We start from the raw sequence: 18,657 nt of genomic DNA, 5'->3' as shown, positions 1-18,657 counted from the left end.
GTGCCTCCACATTGCCACCAGCAGTGTCTCTAAGTAGCAAAGGTGGCATCTAATACCTGTCCCTACTGTCACAGTCTAGTAAGGCCTTAGCCAACCTCCTGATAGGCTGTAACTTCCCAACCTGAGTGATAGAGTTTGTATTAAAAACCAGTGCATTCAAACATGTTTTTTAAAGTGGCCATATGCATCCCGACGTCTAAAATTTGAAATTTGTCTCTGTTAGGGGCCATTTTTTTCAGAAAGCAGTCCTTAAAAATAATAATCCAACATCAAAATCCACAAGAAGACCCATTCCTTTTTAGTTTACGTATTTCTTATAAAGATGGAGCACATTGTTTAAAATAAAGGATGGTTGCCTGTGAAATGTTTTTCACATGTTAAATTATCATTATCCCACCATGAAAGTGTAGCAAGTCTAGCTTTCTCCACCTACCTTTTTTTTTTTTTTTTCTGCTTTGATGGGAAAATCATAGGAACTCAATGTGTGTGGGACAGGGTGGCGAAGCATTTCCTGAGATTAGCAGAAATCCAGTTCCTTCATATCTTTATCTATGTGGAATTTAGAGCCTCTTAGACCTAATGTTTCCCTAATACAGTATAAGTTATTTATTGAAATATTTGAAAATGAATGTTCCTGAAACATTTTAGACACAAAGAGAAAACTGAAACACAAACTGTGGAGGAGAGGGCAGGTAAAATTTTAGAATGCTTTAAGATTGAAAGGAATACAAGTAAAAAAAAAAAAAAAGACAAAAGCTATATTAGTTCTCTATTACTACTCTAACAATCCCCAAACTTAGAGGCTTAAAGCAATACAAAATTATTATCTTACAGTTTTAGAGGTCAGACATCCAAAATCAATTTTACTGAGCTAAAATCAAGGTGTTGGCAGACCTGTGTTCCTTTTAGATGCTCTAGAGCAGGGGTGTCCAAACTTTTTTCAACGTTTTTTACCAAGGGCCATATGTGGTAAAATACACAAACAGCTGGGCCACTCACTCGAGGTGAAGTACGTATTGCCTCACCTGGGTTATTTAAGTAAACTAAATATATTTTTGGAATTTGCTGCGGGCCAATTAAAAATGGATTGCGGGCCGCAGTTTGGACACCCCTGCTCTAGAGGAAAGAGGGATTTTCTTAGCTTTCCCAGCTTCCAGAGGCCACATGCAATCCTTCACTTGTGGCCCCATCTTCCGTCTTCGAAGCCAGCAGGATAGTATCTTCTCTCTTCTAATAATTCTTTCTTATCTTAAATGCTGTTCAGATCTCTACATTCCTATTTATGGAAAGGTAAAGGTAAATGCCAGGAAATATATGCAACTTACAAAACTCTGTGATGGCTATGGCAGGCTGCGGAGCATTGTAGCCGTTCCTAGAGCCTTCAGTTTATAGGAACCCCCCTGCAGCTTCCTCGGGGCCTAGGGTTCTTAGGCTTCCTGGCTAGTGAAGACTTTGTTTTAGTTTTCCTGCTGTGTAGCAGCGCGGGTGACAATGGGCCTTACTTGTATCCCCTCACCCTGAGGATGCTGCTTCTGCCTGACTCCCAGCGCCTGGTTCTTTTGGTCTGACGCCTTCCTATGGTTGTAGGAGAACCCTTTGTTTTTCATGGTGCAGGAGGATGCACCATAGACACAGCCCTCAAGCAACGACTAACAGGAAGTCGTGTGTAACTATCCTGGGGCTCTCAACCTCTACATGGAATAGCTCTGGCCTCCTGCGTTTCTCCAGTGGGATGAAGCCCCAGGAACCCACAAGGGGACCTGGCTTTAACATTTACCTTATTGGCTCTCTTTCCTTACTTGTCTGATTTCTCTTTCCCCACACTGGTGTTTTCTTGATCTTCCAAATAACTAACGTGCGCTCAAAACCTTGTCTCAGGGCTGCTCCTGGGTGAACTCAGAGCCATGGGTCAGGCCTCACCTCTTTTCTGCCTACGAAGAGAGGCCCAGTTTGGGCTGGAATTTTAAATTGTGGGACTGACAGGTGACTCATCTTGAGATGCTGGGACGTTACTCAAATTAAATATAGGCTTTTCACCCTGGGTTTCAAAACTGATCTGAGAGTCAGATACTTGGGATTTTAGAGTTGGAAGTGATATAGACTTTGTATTTCCATATCCAAACCCCTTTATTTTATACGCGGGCAAATTGTTTTCCAGGTCAGCCAAGAATATGAAGTCATTAATAGGAAGCCAGAATAAGAACTGAGAACTTTAACTTAAAACATAGATAAATTGGTGTGCATGTTTAGAACTCTTAATAGATACTACTTATACAGCTTTCTCACCATTTTTTTTCAGTACATTCAAAGTGATTATGTGTGTGTGTGTGTGTGTGTGTGTGTGTGTGTGTGTATATGTTCTCAATATTTCAAGATTGGATCTCATAGGCCAAAGACTTCAAAATTTCTACCAATTTATTCCCTGGATACCCATGTATAATAACTGTACTTTCAAGTTCATCAGCCACCTAAATTTAACACTAAATTTAATGGCTGAACCACTCATCTGATCCAGCCCACTTCCTCTTGTACTTCTCATTACTCTTTCTCTGCATCGATCTAATATCTGTCCCCACTACTACTGTCTAGATAAGGCCACTAGCCAGTCTCCTGATAGGTCTTGCTTCCTGTCTTACCCCTCCAATCAATTCTGTGCACAGCAGCCAGATGACATTTTCAAGGGGTCGATTTCACGCTATTTAGTTGCTTAATACTTTTCACTGGTTGTCTACCAGCCTCAGGATAAGACATCAAAATTCTTAGCATGGGGCTCAAGAGAAGTTTTAGTGTCATTTTTCTTTTTGATAGGGGATATGAGGTATGTGTAATGGATTAAATGGTTCCAAAGAAAGGGATGAATAAATGAAACAGATGGACTAGAGCAAATTGCCAGAGAGAATCCTTGAGAAGGCTACACAGAAGATAATACAGAGAATACCAAAGGACAAACCTGAAGAAAATGGTGTATTTTAAGAGGATGGAGACAGAGAGTATAGACAGATACTTGAGTGAAAGCCATAGGATGGTAAGTCCCGGAATGTGACATTTTTGCTCACCTTCAATGTTTTGCACTTGCTGTTCCAAATGCCTGAGAGAAGATTCACGCTTGCTTCATCCAGATATTTCCAGATTTTTTTTCTGGTCTCAGAGTTGAATGCACTTTTCCCAGGTGACCTTTCCTGACCTTCAGAATGTGTGTGCCCTTATCCCTGTGTGTACCACACCCATGGGTTTATACACCTGGTGGTACAACCCTGACTTCTCTGTCTCGCCCAATGTGAGCTCTGTATCCTATCTGTAAGGACCACGCCCTTCTCAGCACTGCATTACTAGTGTGTGACACATGGTAGGATATAAAGTAAGTATAGTTATTGATTGAATTAATACACTAGGTAATAAAAGAAATATGTGTACTTGGTGGAGGTAAGAAGTGCTTGTCATAAATATTTCTTACAAGGTAAAGGCTGGCAATAAATAGTAGAAGGGAGGGGAGGAACAAACATAAAAAAAGCAATAATAGATTTTCCAATGAACTTCCTTTCCAATATGGCTTCCAGGTCATATTGCTCATACTCTGTCTCAGTTCCAAGAACATCCCAGTATAAGTAATTGGGACTGTAGTGGAATGGGCTTTGGGAAATAGGTGTGGTTCCTCTTCATATTACACTGTTCAAAGCTTAATTATGAAGCGCAATTGTCTGCGGGAAATGCAGCTGAGCTAGTTCAGCTTTGCTAATACAGCCTTTTGACCTCAGCCTCTATTCAACTGCTTGGAATGTGTTGATTTTTAATTACTAAGCATAGAAACATATATTCCATTCAATGAGATTTGCTTAAAAATTGCTGTGGACAACAGAAACCCAGATCATTCCCTAGTGGTCAGTGCAAAGCAGCTGGGCTCAGTTTTTCTATTTCCAGTTAGTAATGCCTGTAATTGCTCTGTGAGTCCATGTATGATTCTACTTCCACGTCAGAATCTCCATGTATAGTTCCAGTCAGAACTCTCAAGCTAGTAAATCCATGGGGTTGTTCTGTGGTTTGTTTTGAAATGGCAAGAATTAGAAAGCAATTCAAACTCTCTGTCTGGTTATTTTTCCTTCCTAGTACTCAGTCTTTCTAACTTGCACAACAGTTTGATATGATTGTTCAAATCGTGGAAACTCCATCATGTTGCACTGTTCTTGAAATGGATGCTATCTATTATCAGAATCTCATACAGCTTTCATATTTTACTCTACATATTGAGTTGCCAGTTATTATCTTTTTGATACCAAAATAGCTGCATGTCTACCTATTAAACTGCATAATAACCCTGAAAAAGCAAACACAACCAATGCTCAATGTTTTCCCATGAAAGCAAGAGATGGAAATGACCTTTCGGGTCACCCTCTCAACTCCCTTGTCAAGTTACAGTCCCCAGGGAAATGATGAACTAAATATGTCACAGTTTTTTGCATGGTGATGAATTAGAATGTCTGAAATACTAGTCTCCAGAAGCTTCCCAAAGGTCTCTGACAGTTGGAGTACACTTTACACATAGTAGGTTATACTGTATCTGCTGCAAAGATAAAGAAGGTAAACAGAAAAAGAAAATGTGAGTTTGATGGAATTTTAATAAAACATCTATGGTGTGGCATTAGTTTCTTAAACTAAAATTTTTTTTCAGTGTAATAAAATTCCTTAGCTTTCCTTTGCTTAAATCTATTTTTCTTCATAAAATATATTTAGAGCGAACTAGTGACAGAATTCTCTATGGCTTAGTTCTTTGAAAAATAATTCTGACAGTGCCACAAAAGGACTATTGAGTGATTCTTCCCGTAGGATATTTCACTGTAAAGACTAAAGATTCATCTACTTACCAGTTTACGTGTCTCTAGTCCCTCCTGGTTAGAAAGCATACACCAAATAATCAGTAATAATAGTTATAACATAAATAAATGATTAATGAAATCACAAGGTAGGAGTTCTCTGTAAAGCCAAATGAACACTATGAAATGAGGTTAATTCACATGTATATATGAAGAACTAAGAAATGAAGTCAGACAGGGTAGCTTTCTATTAGCAAAAGAAGCAGACAATATCCCCTATTTTCACGTACTTTAAGGGACAATATCACTTTTGACTCAATTATCTAAATATTTTAGTGGAATGTATTATACTTTGGGACCCACATGATTGGAGAAACAAAATACTTCTCTGTTTCATCATACTAACAGATTTAGTCGTGGCTCAGTAGTACAGCCTGTAGAAAGCTTTCTCTTTAAAAAAAAAAAAAAAAAGAGAATTCTGATGTGTTGCTCATGGCTGAGGGTTGCAATGGTGGTCAAAAGGGCAATTTTTGAGGGAAATTAGAAAGGAAAGGAGAAAATGGAGATACTAACCATAGCTGAATCTCTAGTTCTGACAGATATGAGATATCCAGTCTACTGAGAGAGTTCAAAATTACAAGTTTGAAGTATAGCATATTATATTCTTTATTATTTAATTGAGAGGATTCGTGTTATGCTGACTTAAAATAAGTTTGGATAAACTGGAATCAGAAAGAGTTACAGGACAGAAAACTAGAAGCCTCTAATTATCTCAGAGGGGATTAGTTTAAAAATACATTTATAGTTAAATAAATACTTCATAATTTTTAGTAGAATGTGGGCATATTTATTTTTATTCTGTGGATGAGAGTTGAGATGTTTTAGACATGTGTTGAGTAATAACTAGAATTTTGCATTTATCTTATTTTATTAAGTTTTCATTTGAAATTGCAAAATTACAATAATAAAAATGAGACATGTTCCTCTTTCTCCTTTCCCTACAACCCATTAATTTATTACATACCCATATCTTCATTTCTGGTGTAAGAGAAAAAAAAAAGTATATATATATATATATTATTTATATAAACGGATTGTACAATCCATAGTGTTTCTTATTACACACACACACACACACAAACACACCAACACACACACACACACGCATACATTAGTGTTTGATCATTTGTGTGGGGAGCAATAGAAAACTCCTACGAACACATTGATTTTCTGCTATAAAAAGATCAAAAAGATCAAATTATTATGCTTTCAATAGGCCACCAATTTTGTCCTCTTCTTCTCTACTTTAGAGATATTTCAGCTTATCTAGAGGTTAACATTTATTTTGTTATTTATTTATTTTTTAATTAAAGTTTATTGGGGTGACAATGGTTAGTAAAATTACATAGGTTTCAGGTGTACAATTCTGTATTACATCATCTACACATCCCATTGTGTGTTCACCACCCAGAGTCAGTTCTCCTTCCATCACCATATATTTGATCCCCTTTACCCTCATCTACCATTCCCCTCCCCCCGTATCCTCTAGTAACCACTAGACTATTGTCTGTGTCTATGAGTTTTTGTTTTTTCATTTCTTTGTCTTGTTCTTTTGTTGTTTTCAGTTTTATATACCACATATCTGTGAAATAATATGGTTCTCGACTTTTTCTGTCTGATTTATTTCACTCAGCATAATAATCTCAATAATCCCATGTTGTCGCAAATGGTACTATTTCATCTTTTCTTATGGAACAATAGTATTTCATTATATATATATATATATATATATATATATATATATATATGCCACAACGTCTTTATATAATCATCTATCAGAGGACACATTGGTTTTTTCCAAGTTTTGGCCACCATAAATAAAGCTACAATGAACATTGGAGCACACGTATCTTTACAGATAAATGTTTTCAGATTTTGGGGGTAGATAGTTGGAGAGGGATTGGTGGGTCACACGGTAATTCTATTCTTAATTTTTTGAGGAACCTCCACACTGCCTTCCATAATGGCTGCACCAGTCTGCATTCCCACCAACAGTGTATGAGGGTTCCTTTTTCTCCACAGCCTCTCCAACACTTGTTACTATTTGTCTTGCTGATGATAGCCATTCTGACTGGGGTGAGGTGATATCTCATTGTGGTTTTGATTTGCATTTCTCTGATGATTAGTGATGTTGAGCATTTTTTCATATATTTATTGGTCATTTCTCTTTGGAGAAATGTCTATTCAGGTCCTCTGCCCATTTTTTAAATTAGATTGTTTGTTTTTTGTTGTTGTGTAGTATGAGTTCCTTGTATATTTTGGATATAAGCCCTTTATCAGAGGCGTTGTTTGCAAAAATCTTCTCCCATTCAGTTGGTGGCCTCTTTATTTTGTCGAGGGTTTCTTTTGCTGTGCAGAAGCTTCTAAGTTTGATATAGTCCTATTCATTTATTTTAGCTTTTACTTCCCTTGCCTTTGGGGTCAAATTCATAAAATGCTCTTTGAACCCAAGGTCCATAAGTTTAGTACCTATGTTTTCTTCTATGCATTTTATTGTTTCAGGTCTTATGTTTAGGTCTTTGATCCATTTTGTTGTAATTTTGGTACATGGAGACAGATAGCAGTCTAGTTTCAATCTTTTGCACGTGGATTTCCAATTCTCACAGCACCACTTATTGAAGGGGTTGTCTTTTCTCCATTGTGTGTTTTTGGCTTCTTTGTTGAAAAGTATCTGTCCATATTTATGTGGGTTTATTTCTGGATTCTCAATTCTATTCCATTGGTCTGTGTGTCTGATTTTCTGCCAATACCATGCTGTTTTGATTATTGTTGCCCTGTAGTACAAGCTGAAGTCAGGGAGTGTGAGACCTCCAGCATTGTTCTTTTTTCTTAGGATTGCTTTGGCTATTTGGGTCTTTTTTGGTTCCATACAAATCTGATGATTTTTTGTTCTATTTCTTTAAAAAATGCCATTGGGATTTTGATGGGGATTGCATTAAATCTGTATATTGCTTTAGGTAATATGGCCATTTTAACCAGGTTTATTCTTCCAATCCATCAGCATGTAATGTCTTTCCATTTCCTCTTGTCTTCTTCAATTTCTTTTAAAAATGTCTTATAGTTTTCAGTATATATGTCTTTCACATTCTTGGTTAAGTTTATTCTTAGATATTTTATTCTTTTTGTGGCAATTGCAAAAGGAATTTTTTTTTAATTTCTTTTTTCTGAGATTTCTTTGTTAGTATATAGGAATGCAATGGACTTTTGTACATTGATTTTGTAGCCGGCAACTTTAGTGTATTCGTTGATTGTTTCTAACAGCTTTTTGGTGGAGTCTTTAGTGTTTTCTATATATAGCATCATGTCATCTGCAAAAAGTGACAATTTCTCTTCTTCATTCCCAATTTGCATGTCTTCTATTTCTTTCTCTTGCCTGATTGCTCTGGCGAGGACTTTCAACACTATGTTGAAAAGCAGAGCTGATGGGGACAGCCCTATTGTGCACTTGGATTTAGAGCAAAGGGCTTCAGTTTTTCACCATTAATTATGATAGTAGCTGAGGGCTTGTCATATATGGCCTTTATTATGTTGAGGTATTTCCCTCTATACCCATTTTATTAAGTGTTTTAATCATAAATGGATGTTGTATCTTGTCAAATGCTTTTTCTGCATCTATTGATATAATCAATATGATTTTTGTCCTTTATTTTGTTAATATGGTATATCACATTGATCAATTTGTGTATGTTGAACCATCATTGTGCCCCGGGGATGAACCCCACTTCGTTGTGATGTATAATATTTTTAATGCATTGTTGCAGAGGTTAACTTTTAAGACTTAACTATACATAAACTTATTTTATTATTTTATGGGTTATCACATTTAAAAAATGTCTCCTATCCACTGTAAGCAACAATATTAATGCAAGCACTATTTATTTTATTTCTCCTTTTCCTCTACCTCTCTGCATGATTTAAGTATTATAAAATTTATACAGCATTCTGATTCATAACAAATAATTTCCTCTGTCCATGGCTATTAAATAACTTTAAAAATTGAAAACCATTTAACATTTGTTAAGTGATTTATAACAGGGAGGCACTTCATGAGACTCTCTGCATACATTATCTCATTTAATCCTCAGAACACTTGTCAAATATCCAAAAGCTTGAAAACATTGACGCTTGAGTTAGTTTATGGACAACTCAAAATTAGCATGTACAAAACTCAACTCTTGATTCCTGTTTTGATAATTTATTGCCATGTAGTGAACTGCTCCTAAACTTAGTGTTTAAAAACAGCCATTTTGTTTTGCTCAGGACTTGTGGATTAGGAATTTGGGAAGGGACTGAATAGATGGCTCATCTCTCATCCACCTGGGGTATTAGGTGGGGTACCTGGGGCTGAAGAATCTACTCCCAAGGTAGCTTCTCTTGTATACATGTCGGGCCCCTTGGTTCTTTCTGTTTCTCTCTCTCCATCATCATGGTGCTTCATCCCTCATAGCCTGTCCACATGGCTTGGCTTCCTGGCTACCTCAGGGTAGCCTAGAGTAGTCATGATTCTTACAAAGTGCTTCAGCTTCCAAGTGTGAGTGTTTCAAGGAAGAAACTGAATGTTCCCCAAAGAGATTGCCCTCAAGGCATCTCCCCAGAAGCTGGCACATCCTGCACCATATTCTGAGTTCAGTCACAGAGCCCACAAAGGTTCAAGGGGAAGGGCATAGACCCACCTCTCAAAGGTATGAGAGTTAAGGAATTTTTGGTCACCTTTAATTTTTTGTGATTTCCTATCTTACAAATCTCCTTCCAGACTTTCTTGCCACAGAAAATCATTCTTCTAGTCACCTTCGTCAAAAACACTGGAAGCAACCTTGACTATGCTTTCTCTCTCACAGCCCATTTCAGAAAACCTTGTCAGCTCTACCTGTGAAATATATTCATAATGTGTGTACTAATTACAACCCACTGCTATTATCCTGGTATAAGATGTCAACACCTGTGTCCTTGACAATTAAAGAACTTTCATATCTCCTAACCATGGCTAATGGTATCTATATATAAGAAAAGAGTAATTTGTGGCAACATGGTTAACCAGTGCATGCCACCAGAAGAGGTAGATTTGGGTCAGAAATCTTAAGAAGAGGAACGTAGCACTTTTATTAAAATTTTAAAACTTATAATATCAAAAATAATAAATGCACATGACTAAAATTGTAAAATGTTCAAATGGGTTTGGAAGTTTTTTCATTTTTCCCTTTCCTATCTTATTCACAGACTGAATTATTTAAACTTTAAAATTGCGTTCTTTTATTTAATTTTTCTGATCACCTCCGTATCACTAAATAATGTATTTATTTAGCAATTTATTAACTCATCTTTTGGGGGTTATTCATGCTAGATAATTCCATTGTTTAGTCTCTTATTTGAAAAATTTGAAGCATTGTATTTTTTATTTGCAGAATTTTTTATTTATATAAATTAGCTGTGGAAAATGCAGGCCTAAAATTTTCTTTTTCATCATGCCTCAAATTTGTTAAATATACTGGCACACAGAAAATGATAACAAGTTATATATAAAATATACACTCTACCCTTTGCCTTTGTAGTTTAATATGCATTCTTTTATGTATGGATGATACATTAATTATAAAAAGAAACAAAATAAGTATTTTTCAGTTTTTATAATTATTACAACTTTTTGGTTTTGTTCCTTTTTTTGTAGAAAAGCTATAGGTTTCTGAATATGAACTTGATTTTCTGCATATGCACAAATTGTGCATATCCTTCTGGGGCACATTCTTATTTAATGTGGAATGCAATAAGGATAATTAAAAACATCACTATTTTTGTTTGGTCTTTGGAAATGCAATAAAGAGAGAGCTGTAACTAGATTCAGGTGTTTTGACTAGAGAGGCATGTCATTTGTGTGCTGTTAAGATTGGTGTCCTGTCTGTTTACACAGTAATTATCATTAAATAATTATTGTTTTTTCTAACAATTAACATTGTCTTACACATACAGCTTAAGTGATGGTCATGATCAAATTATTTTTAGATTACTCCTAAATTAGGAAAATTGCCAGGTGACTATCAAAATTTGTAGTAAACAGCTCTTGCAGGTAATGAAATGTTTAATGTATCTAACACATGCTTAACTATCCTGCACCTTGGTAATAGTACTGTAAAAATAAGTCGCATATAATAGACAGGTAGAAAAAAAATCTATTAATCTTTTTATGTATTCTTATTTTGATAAATAATATGTGAAACTGAAAAACAGCAACCAAACAGCTTCCATCCAGAAGTTGCAATGTTGTTTTGAAGCTGTCATGGCTGCTCAATGGCAATGCGTCATGGCGTGACAGGACAGTGCTGTCTTTTATGGTCACAACGATTGAGCTGTGTTCCTCATGTAGGAGAGGAGACATCAAATGTGGGACATGCCAGTCTCCTAGCCTTGCTGTTAGAGCGTTTGGCTACCTCTCATACAACTTCTGGGTCAGCTGATAGTTGCTGCCACTATCCAATAACCCCTGTCTGTACTTCTGACTCAAAAACCAGTTTTCTCCCTCTTTTGCTCAACTGCTTAATTCTTCTCCCTATGTCTTCACATAACATCTTATTTCTCACTCTGTGGTCTCCAGCTAGCTTTTCCTACAGTTTATCCAATCATTTAATACACACTGCATGTAAGGCCCTATTGAAATATTCACACAAATACACACACCGCACATCTGTTTATGTGTATAGTGTTTCATGTTTTCATCACTAGGTAAACTATTGATAAGGACATTGATATTGAGTGTAATGGTCAAGTTTTTCCTTTGACTTCCAATAATTCCATGTGTGAATAAAGCTGAATTGCTCCACCTAAATTTCACGTTCTTCAACTGTGAAGTGAAAGTAATGCCTGTACATGTCTCATGGTGCTTATCGTGAAGGTTAATAAACATACATAATATGCTAAACTGTTTTTTGTTGTTGTGGTTATTATTATCATTATTATTATTATTACTATTATTATTATTACTAGTGTAACTTCTATTAATACCTTGGGGTAACACATTATCTGGGTCTAGACACAGTGATTCTTAACTTTGATCTATGGTCTGTCAGGGGGATAAGATAGAATTTAGGATATTTGTGAATTTGAATGAAAAAATAGTCTGTCTTTATTTTCACTAACCTGTAAGCATACTTTTCTTATGGGAAATTTAAAATGTCTTCCTGTTAGAATATATGAGGTCTGACAATTAAGTTTGCGAACTCATCCTAGAAAAAATGCCATATCCCTCACTGCTGAATATCACTATTGTCACCTTCGAAGTACTCCCCTTGGGAAGCTGTGCACCAACGCCAGTGCCTAGTCCACACTTCAAAGCAATTTTGGAACTCTTTTTCTGAAATGGCCATCAGAGCTGTCATCGTATTACCCTTCATGTCCTGAATGTCATCAAAATGTCTTCCTTTCAATATTTCCTTTATCTTTGGGTAAAAAAAGAAGTCGTTGGGGGCAAGATCAGGTGAGTAGGGAGGGTGTTCCAATACAGTTATTTGTTTACTGGCTAAAAACTCCCTCACAGACAGTGCTGTGTGAGCTGGTGCATTGTTGTGATACAAGAGCCATGAATTGTTGGTGAAAAGTCCAGGTCGTCTAACTTTTTCACGTAGCCATTTTATCACTTCCAAATAGTAAACTTGGTTAACTGTTTGTCCAGTTGGTACAAATTCATAACGAATAATCTCTCTGGTACTAAAAAAGGTTGGCAACATCGTTGCATCAAGCTCACAAGCTTAATTGTCAGAATTATATACGTGGTCACGAGATATAAAGTACAGCATAGGGAGTAGAGTCAATGGTATTATAACAGTTATGTATGATGTCAGAGGGGTAATAGATTAGGGTGGTTATCACTTTGTGAGGCGTGTACATGTCTAACTATTACGTTGCTTTCTACACTTGAAAGTAATAAAAAAAATTATTGGAGAAAAATTTTTAGAAATAAGATTGTCACATAGTATCTATATATCACAGGACATATTATCTATTTATATACAAATGATTAAATGTAACTTTATAGGGTAAAATAACAGTGAAGTTCAAAATAAAATAAGAGTCTACCATTTATTTGGAATGACTTAATAGTATAAAGATATATTTTATCCCTAATGAATATGTAAATATAATGAACTTCCAACTAAAATTCAAAGGAAATATTTTAAATAATGAATTTTTTATATTTTTCTAAGATGTGTATTGTCTTTCTTGTAGCCAACCTAAAATGGTTTCTAATTATTTTTCCATTGAGTATTGGGCATACATTTTTGGTACATAATTGTTACCCAATTAGAGAAATTCCCTGTTTGCTAAGACATTTTAAAATCATAAATTGATATTTATGTTCTAATTATATTTGTTTGAATCTATTGAGAAAATTATGTAATTCTGTTCTGTAATCTCTGAGTATTATTGTGATGAAGTGTATTTTACATTTGCTTATTTTAAACCATTCTTGAATTCCTGGTATATACTCTAATAATTAAATGTGATTTTAAAAAATGAAAATGTATGATTTTCTTAGCTACTGTTTTATTCACATACATGCATATATGTTTATACATGATTTTTTTTTATTGCCTTGATTTGGTTTAGAAATTAATGACCTGTCTATGAAATGACCTGGGTAGCAAGTTTTATGAGACAACTTGCATAAGACTGGCTTTTTCTTTAAAATTTGGTATAAGATCTGTAAAACAGTTGGAGTTCAATATTTTTCAATTCTTCCACATTCAGAAATCATTGGTCTCTTTAACAAATGGATTTCAGAGAATTATCAGTTAATTTGAAGCACTGAAATAATATTTTAATTCAGAATGAAGGGTCTCAAATATTCTTATTGACTTTTAAAATATTTTAATAAGTGAGGCCTGCTTATTTCTTGTTCATATAGTGTTCAGTATCTCATTAGTAACAGAATTATGCAAATTGAAAGAAGGGCAAACAGTGTTACTTAAGTAAGTACTCCATCACTTCAGGGAACTTGTTGAATGTGTTAAAGAGAGAAATGACAAAATTTTATCCCTTTAAGTCATGGCGGTTCTTAAAAGCAACATTACTTATGAACAAGAAATTCTGAGTTGAAGTGGATAATTATGACAGTTGTCATGACTATTATTTGAAATGGAGTTCATCCCTTAAATAATCTAATTATTTTACACTGATGTTACTAATTACTCTTCCAGCATGGGGACCAGGGGTATCTTCATATATAGCATTGAAGAAGACAAAGGGATTAAAAAATGATACTAATGCTTGCTTGTTTGTTTTTGTCAATGAATAACATTTAAAAAATTTGTTGGTGAAGAGATTCAATGTAGTTTAATAAAATGAAAAAGCAAGATATGGCATGAAAGATGGCATGTGTTTCAACAAAACAAACTGGAAAAGCGTTTCTCAGAGTTGTTAACTTTATGCCAGTGCATGTTGAGTATACCAGCTCATAATGTTAATGTTGAGTGTGTTTTTCATTAATAAGTGTACAATGGGCAAAAGAATGGTATAAATTGGATGTGGCCACTGTACAATGGAATTGGAATATAAGGTGTACCTGAAAGGATTTTTATAAGAAATTCTGCAAAACAAGAAACTCTTAAGGAGGGCCTTAATAGGGACTATAAAAGAATATATAATTAAACACGTGTAATTTGGCTTTTTCAAGAAGATGGCACTGAAAGTAAAGAAAGAAGCTCCTGCCTCTCCCAAAGCCGAAGCCAAAGCAAAGTCTTTAAAGCTAAAGAAAGCAGTGCTGAAAGGTGTCCACAGCCACAAAAACAAGAAGATCCGTACATCACCCACCTCCTGAAGGCCCAATATACTGTGGCTCTGAAGGCAGCCCCAATACCCTTGGAAGAGCGCCCCAGGAGAAACAAGCTCGACCACTGTGCCATGCTCCAGTTCCCCCAACTACCAAGGGGGCCATGAAGAAGATAGAAGACAACAGCACACTTGTGTTCATTGTGGATGATGTCAAGGCCAACAAGCGCCAGATCAAACAGGCTGTGAAGGAGCTCTGTGACATGCACGTGGCCAAGGTCAACACCCTGATCAGGCCTGATGGAGAGAAGGAGGCATAAGTTCGACTGGCTCCTGACCATGCTGTTTTGGATATCGCCAACAAAATTGAAATCATCTAAACTGGGTCCAATGGTGAATTCAAAATATAATTTTTTTCACTGTAGAAAAATGACGTGTAATTTGGATACTTATGTTGTAGTGAGGAAAGATGGTTTTGAATGCATTACAGTAGACTTACACTATTTTGTGTAGGAAGAGCTAGGAAAGCTTTTCCAAAAAAAAATAAAAAAAAGTGTGAGACTTGGAGATTGAGAGAAATCCCTCTTTGGCTCCCCATATGATAGAGTACAGCATGAGCATGGGGTCACACGTCCTCTTGGAATGCCTGTTGGAGCATATGGTAGTGTCATGGGATATTGTCAAAAATTTTGAAATGCCAAAAAAAAAGTATTCATTGTTTGGAATAGGACATCCCTTCTGTGTTATCTCTACCTTTCATAGTTTTGAGCTATTTTACATCTCTGTAAATTATATAAAACTGATAATAATAAAAATGATTCTTGTCCTAGACATGTAAATTAGTTGTGTTCAGTAGAGTGCCATGGGTTATTGCCCTATGGATAGGCTCATTCTTTGCGTCTGTAAGTTCATGTCCGCCTTTCTTGTTTCCCTATATGTGTGTTATACTTTGCAGTCTCCTTTGAACCAGTTGAAACGTTTATGGTTGGCTCATTAATTAATTACTTAAACAAACTTTTGACAATGTTCATTTTATATTGCCATGAGAGTCACAATTATGACCTCTTTCACAAACAATCTTTCATCACTTTTGAAGGTCATTCACTGAGGTGTGCCATGGACTCATCTTACAGAGCCAGGTTAACTGGGGTGCCAGGAAAGTATAGCTCATAGGCAGCATAAGCTCAGGCACATCTTTTCTTGGCTTGCAGATGTGAACACAAGCAGCAATCGAACTTTAATTTTGCTCAAACTCTATTTCTCTAGATTTTGGATATTTTTAAAATTATTGGTTTGTTTATAGATGGAAAGTTATTCCCAACTGGCGGCAGCAGTTGTTGGAAACTATAAGCTTTATAGTCTGAACATTTGGTGATCTCTATAAATGGATTAATGGATTATAGAGATCTGTGTTTGGTTGGGTGAGAGATGACAGAGAATCTTCATTGTTAATCATTTGTCATTATGTCTGTTTTGAGCTCAGTTCAATTGAGAATTTCATTTTCAGAGAGCAGAATACAGCTCATTGAGATACAGTAAAACACAAGTATCTCTTCTTGTTTTACACTTGATAGTTGAAAACAAGTATTACCATTCATTTCTAGGGAAACTACCCTTAATCTTCAGTTTCTGTCCATGTGTAAGTAGAATTGTCTTCCGCCCTTGGCTCTAAGCTGAGGGTGGGTATGTCAATTAGACACAGCCAACAACAACCCAACAACAATAACAACAACAAAAAGTGTCCTATCTTCAGTGATTGGTTCAGGGATGGACATGTGACCCAACTAGAGCCAACAAGGAGCAGTGAGATGCTTGTAAGGACTTTTGTGAAGGAGACACCACATTTTAGCTGTACTTGAATTTGGGAGGGTCTCACTTTGAACTTGCTGGCAGGTTAGTTTCCACCACATGATGCCTGAGATTGAAGAAGCACCAAAGAATAGAGCCAAGAAATTGAGGGAAACTGAATCCAGAGATTCTCTCCAGAGAATGTGCTCCTAGGAGATTTAATGAAGTCATTAATTGTTCAGAGATAATTATTTGAGTAAAAGTTTCTTCTCAAGGAAAATTGGAGGAGCATTTTCTGTTTGGCGATGAAATACACATTCCCAAAGATGGTGGCAATACACTGAGGTTCCTGGGACTGTTGGTGCAACCTGGTGGTCCTGGGGGATGTGGAAGGAAGATACTCTGGCCATAGTTAATGATCTTGGCATTACAGAAGTTTCATGGGATGTCAGTCTCTCTGTCATCTTTCTGTGAAGAAAATTCACACCGTTAGAGGTTGCAGAAATCTAAGGACCATGCCCGCACCGGGACTCTGCTGACCTGCCACCCAAGCATGAAGTCAATTGATAAGCTCCACTTTCTTCTCTGTCATTGACCCAGTGTATTTCTGATTCTCTCAACTTTCAGCCTCTTCACTATGCATAAAGGCATCTCTGCTTTCCCCTGAGCCTGGGCCCTGCACGGAGGCTGATGGGCGTTATGTGTGGAAGGATATTTCTGGACCTGTGCTGTTACTCTGGGGTAACAGCCAGTGAAACCAACGCTGGACCCTATTTCTAACTGATCTTTAGATGAACTTAACCCCTCCTCAGCAGGAACTGGTGCCTTTATATCCAGATCTGTGAGGAGAGAACTTATGAGTCAGTGATTTACCCTTCTAGGAGTTTAAAAAAAATCCTATTCTTAGTTTTCCACACAACAGTAACCAATTTGTGAAACTAACTCGTGGCATCTTCTTGAGCTGCTCTTTAAATCTGTATTTCATGGTTGCACTTTCTCATTGACCAAGCTGCTACTTGGTGGGCAAGATGAGGAACTCATCTGTTATCAGAAGTCTATGGCCGAGGAGCTCCACCTTAATCACATAACCACTGCTCAGATATTTCTGGTCTTTTTAGCCACCTTAGCTCCTAGCACTGGCCAGGAACTTCACTGACCAATGTCCTCATATCCACTATTGAATTCTTAAGTCTTCTGTAACTCAAATTTCATCAGTTTAGCTTCCTGGGAAGGTCCTTGTGTATGGGCACATCATTTTGAGTAAAAAGTAACGGCTTCCAGATAAATCGTTTCTAAGAAAACTGCTTCCCAAGGAACAGTAGGGTCCTTTTTCTGTGGTAATTTTGCTTTCAAAATTGTCATGTTTTTTCCTCAGCCTTAGAACTGTGGCAAAATGCTTATATTTAATAGGCCAATACTTCCACTTTAATTCAAACACTACTATTTCAGAAGAAAATTTTTATATTGTAATTCATCAGCCTTTAAATCCTTTCCTATGATTCATGTGTTATAGTTACCTGAGTGACTCCATGCTGTTGTATGAAGGCCACAGATTAAGGATATCCATTAGCAGAAAATGTTTTTCATGGATCTGTCTATCCACTTTAATGGCTTTCTCACTTTCTCTCAACACTGAAATCCCTAGTTGGTTGACTTATCTGTCCCACTCATTTTCAAGGCCTGGAGATAATGTGGACACCTATTATCCTTTAAAGTCTTAAGAGGAAGTAAGGCAGAAAATTTGTCTGAAGTTACTTAGTAACCATAGTGTATTTTTTTTTTAAAAAATTAGTTTCTATTTAATAAATGGTGCTGGGAAAACTGGACTGACACATGCAAAAAAATGAAGCTGGACCACCTCCTTACACCATATACGAGAACAAATTCAAAATGGATTAAAGACTTAAATGTAAGACCTGAAATCATAAAGCTCCTAGAAGAAAATATAGGGAGTATATTTGCAGACATTACAAAATATTACACTGAATAATATTTTTATTGATATATCCCCTTGGGCAAGAGAAGTAAAAGAAAAAAATAAACATATGGAATTACATCAAACTTAAAGTTTTTTTCACAGCAAAGGAAACCATCAATAAGACAAAAAGGAAGCCAACTGAATAGGAAAATATATTTGTCAATGATACATCTGATAATGGGTTAATATCAAATATTTATAAAACACTCAGCTCAACACCAAAAATCAAGCAACCCAATTAAAATATGGGCAGAGGACATGAAGAGA

The 18,657-nt window shown here is 36.2% G+C and overlaps 1 pseudogene; it reads left to right on the top strand.

Moving 5' to 3' along the window:
* The first annotated feature begins 14,532 nt into the window (after positions 1-14,532).
* LOC109435517 (large ribosomal subunit protein uL23 pseudogene) lies at positions 14,533-15,153 on the top strand (annotated as a pseudogene).
* Positions 15,154-18,657: the final 3,504 nt, after the last annotated feature.

Source organism: Rhinolophus sinicus, chromosome 3, assembly GCF_057876585.1.
Source record: "Rhinolophus sinicus isolate RSI-liver-muscle chromosome 3, RSI-T2T, whole genome shotgun sequence".
Classification (NCBI taxonomy): domain Eukaryota; kingdom Metazoa; phylum Chordata; class Mammalia; order Chiroptera; family Rhinolophidae; genus Rhinolophus; species Rhinolophus sinicus.
This window is presented reverse-complemented; position numbering and strand designations above follow the sequence as displayed.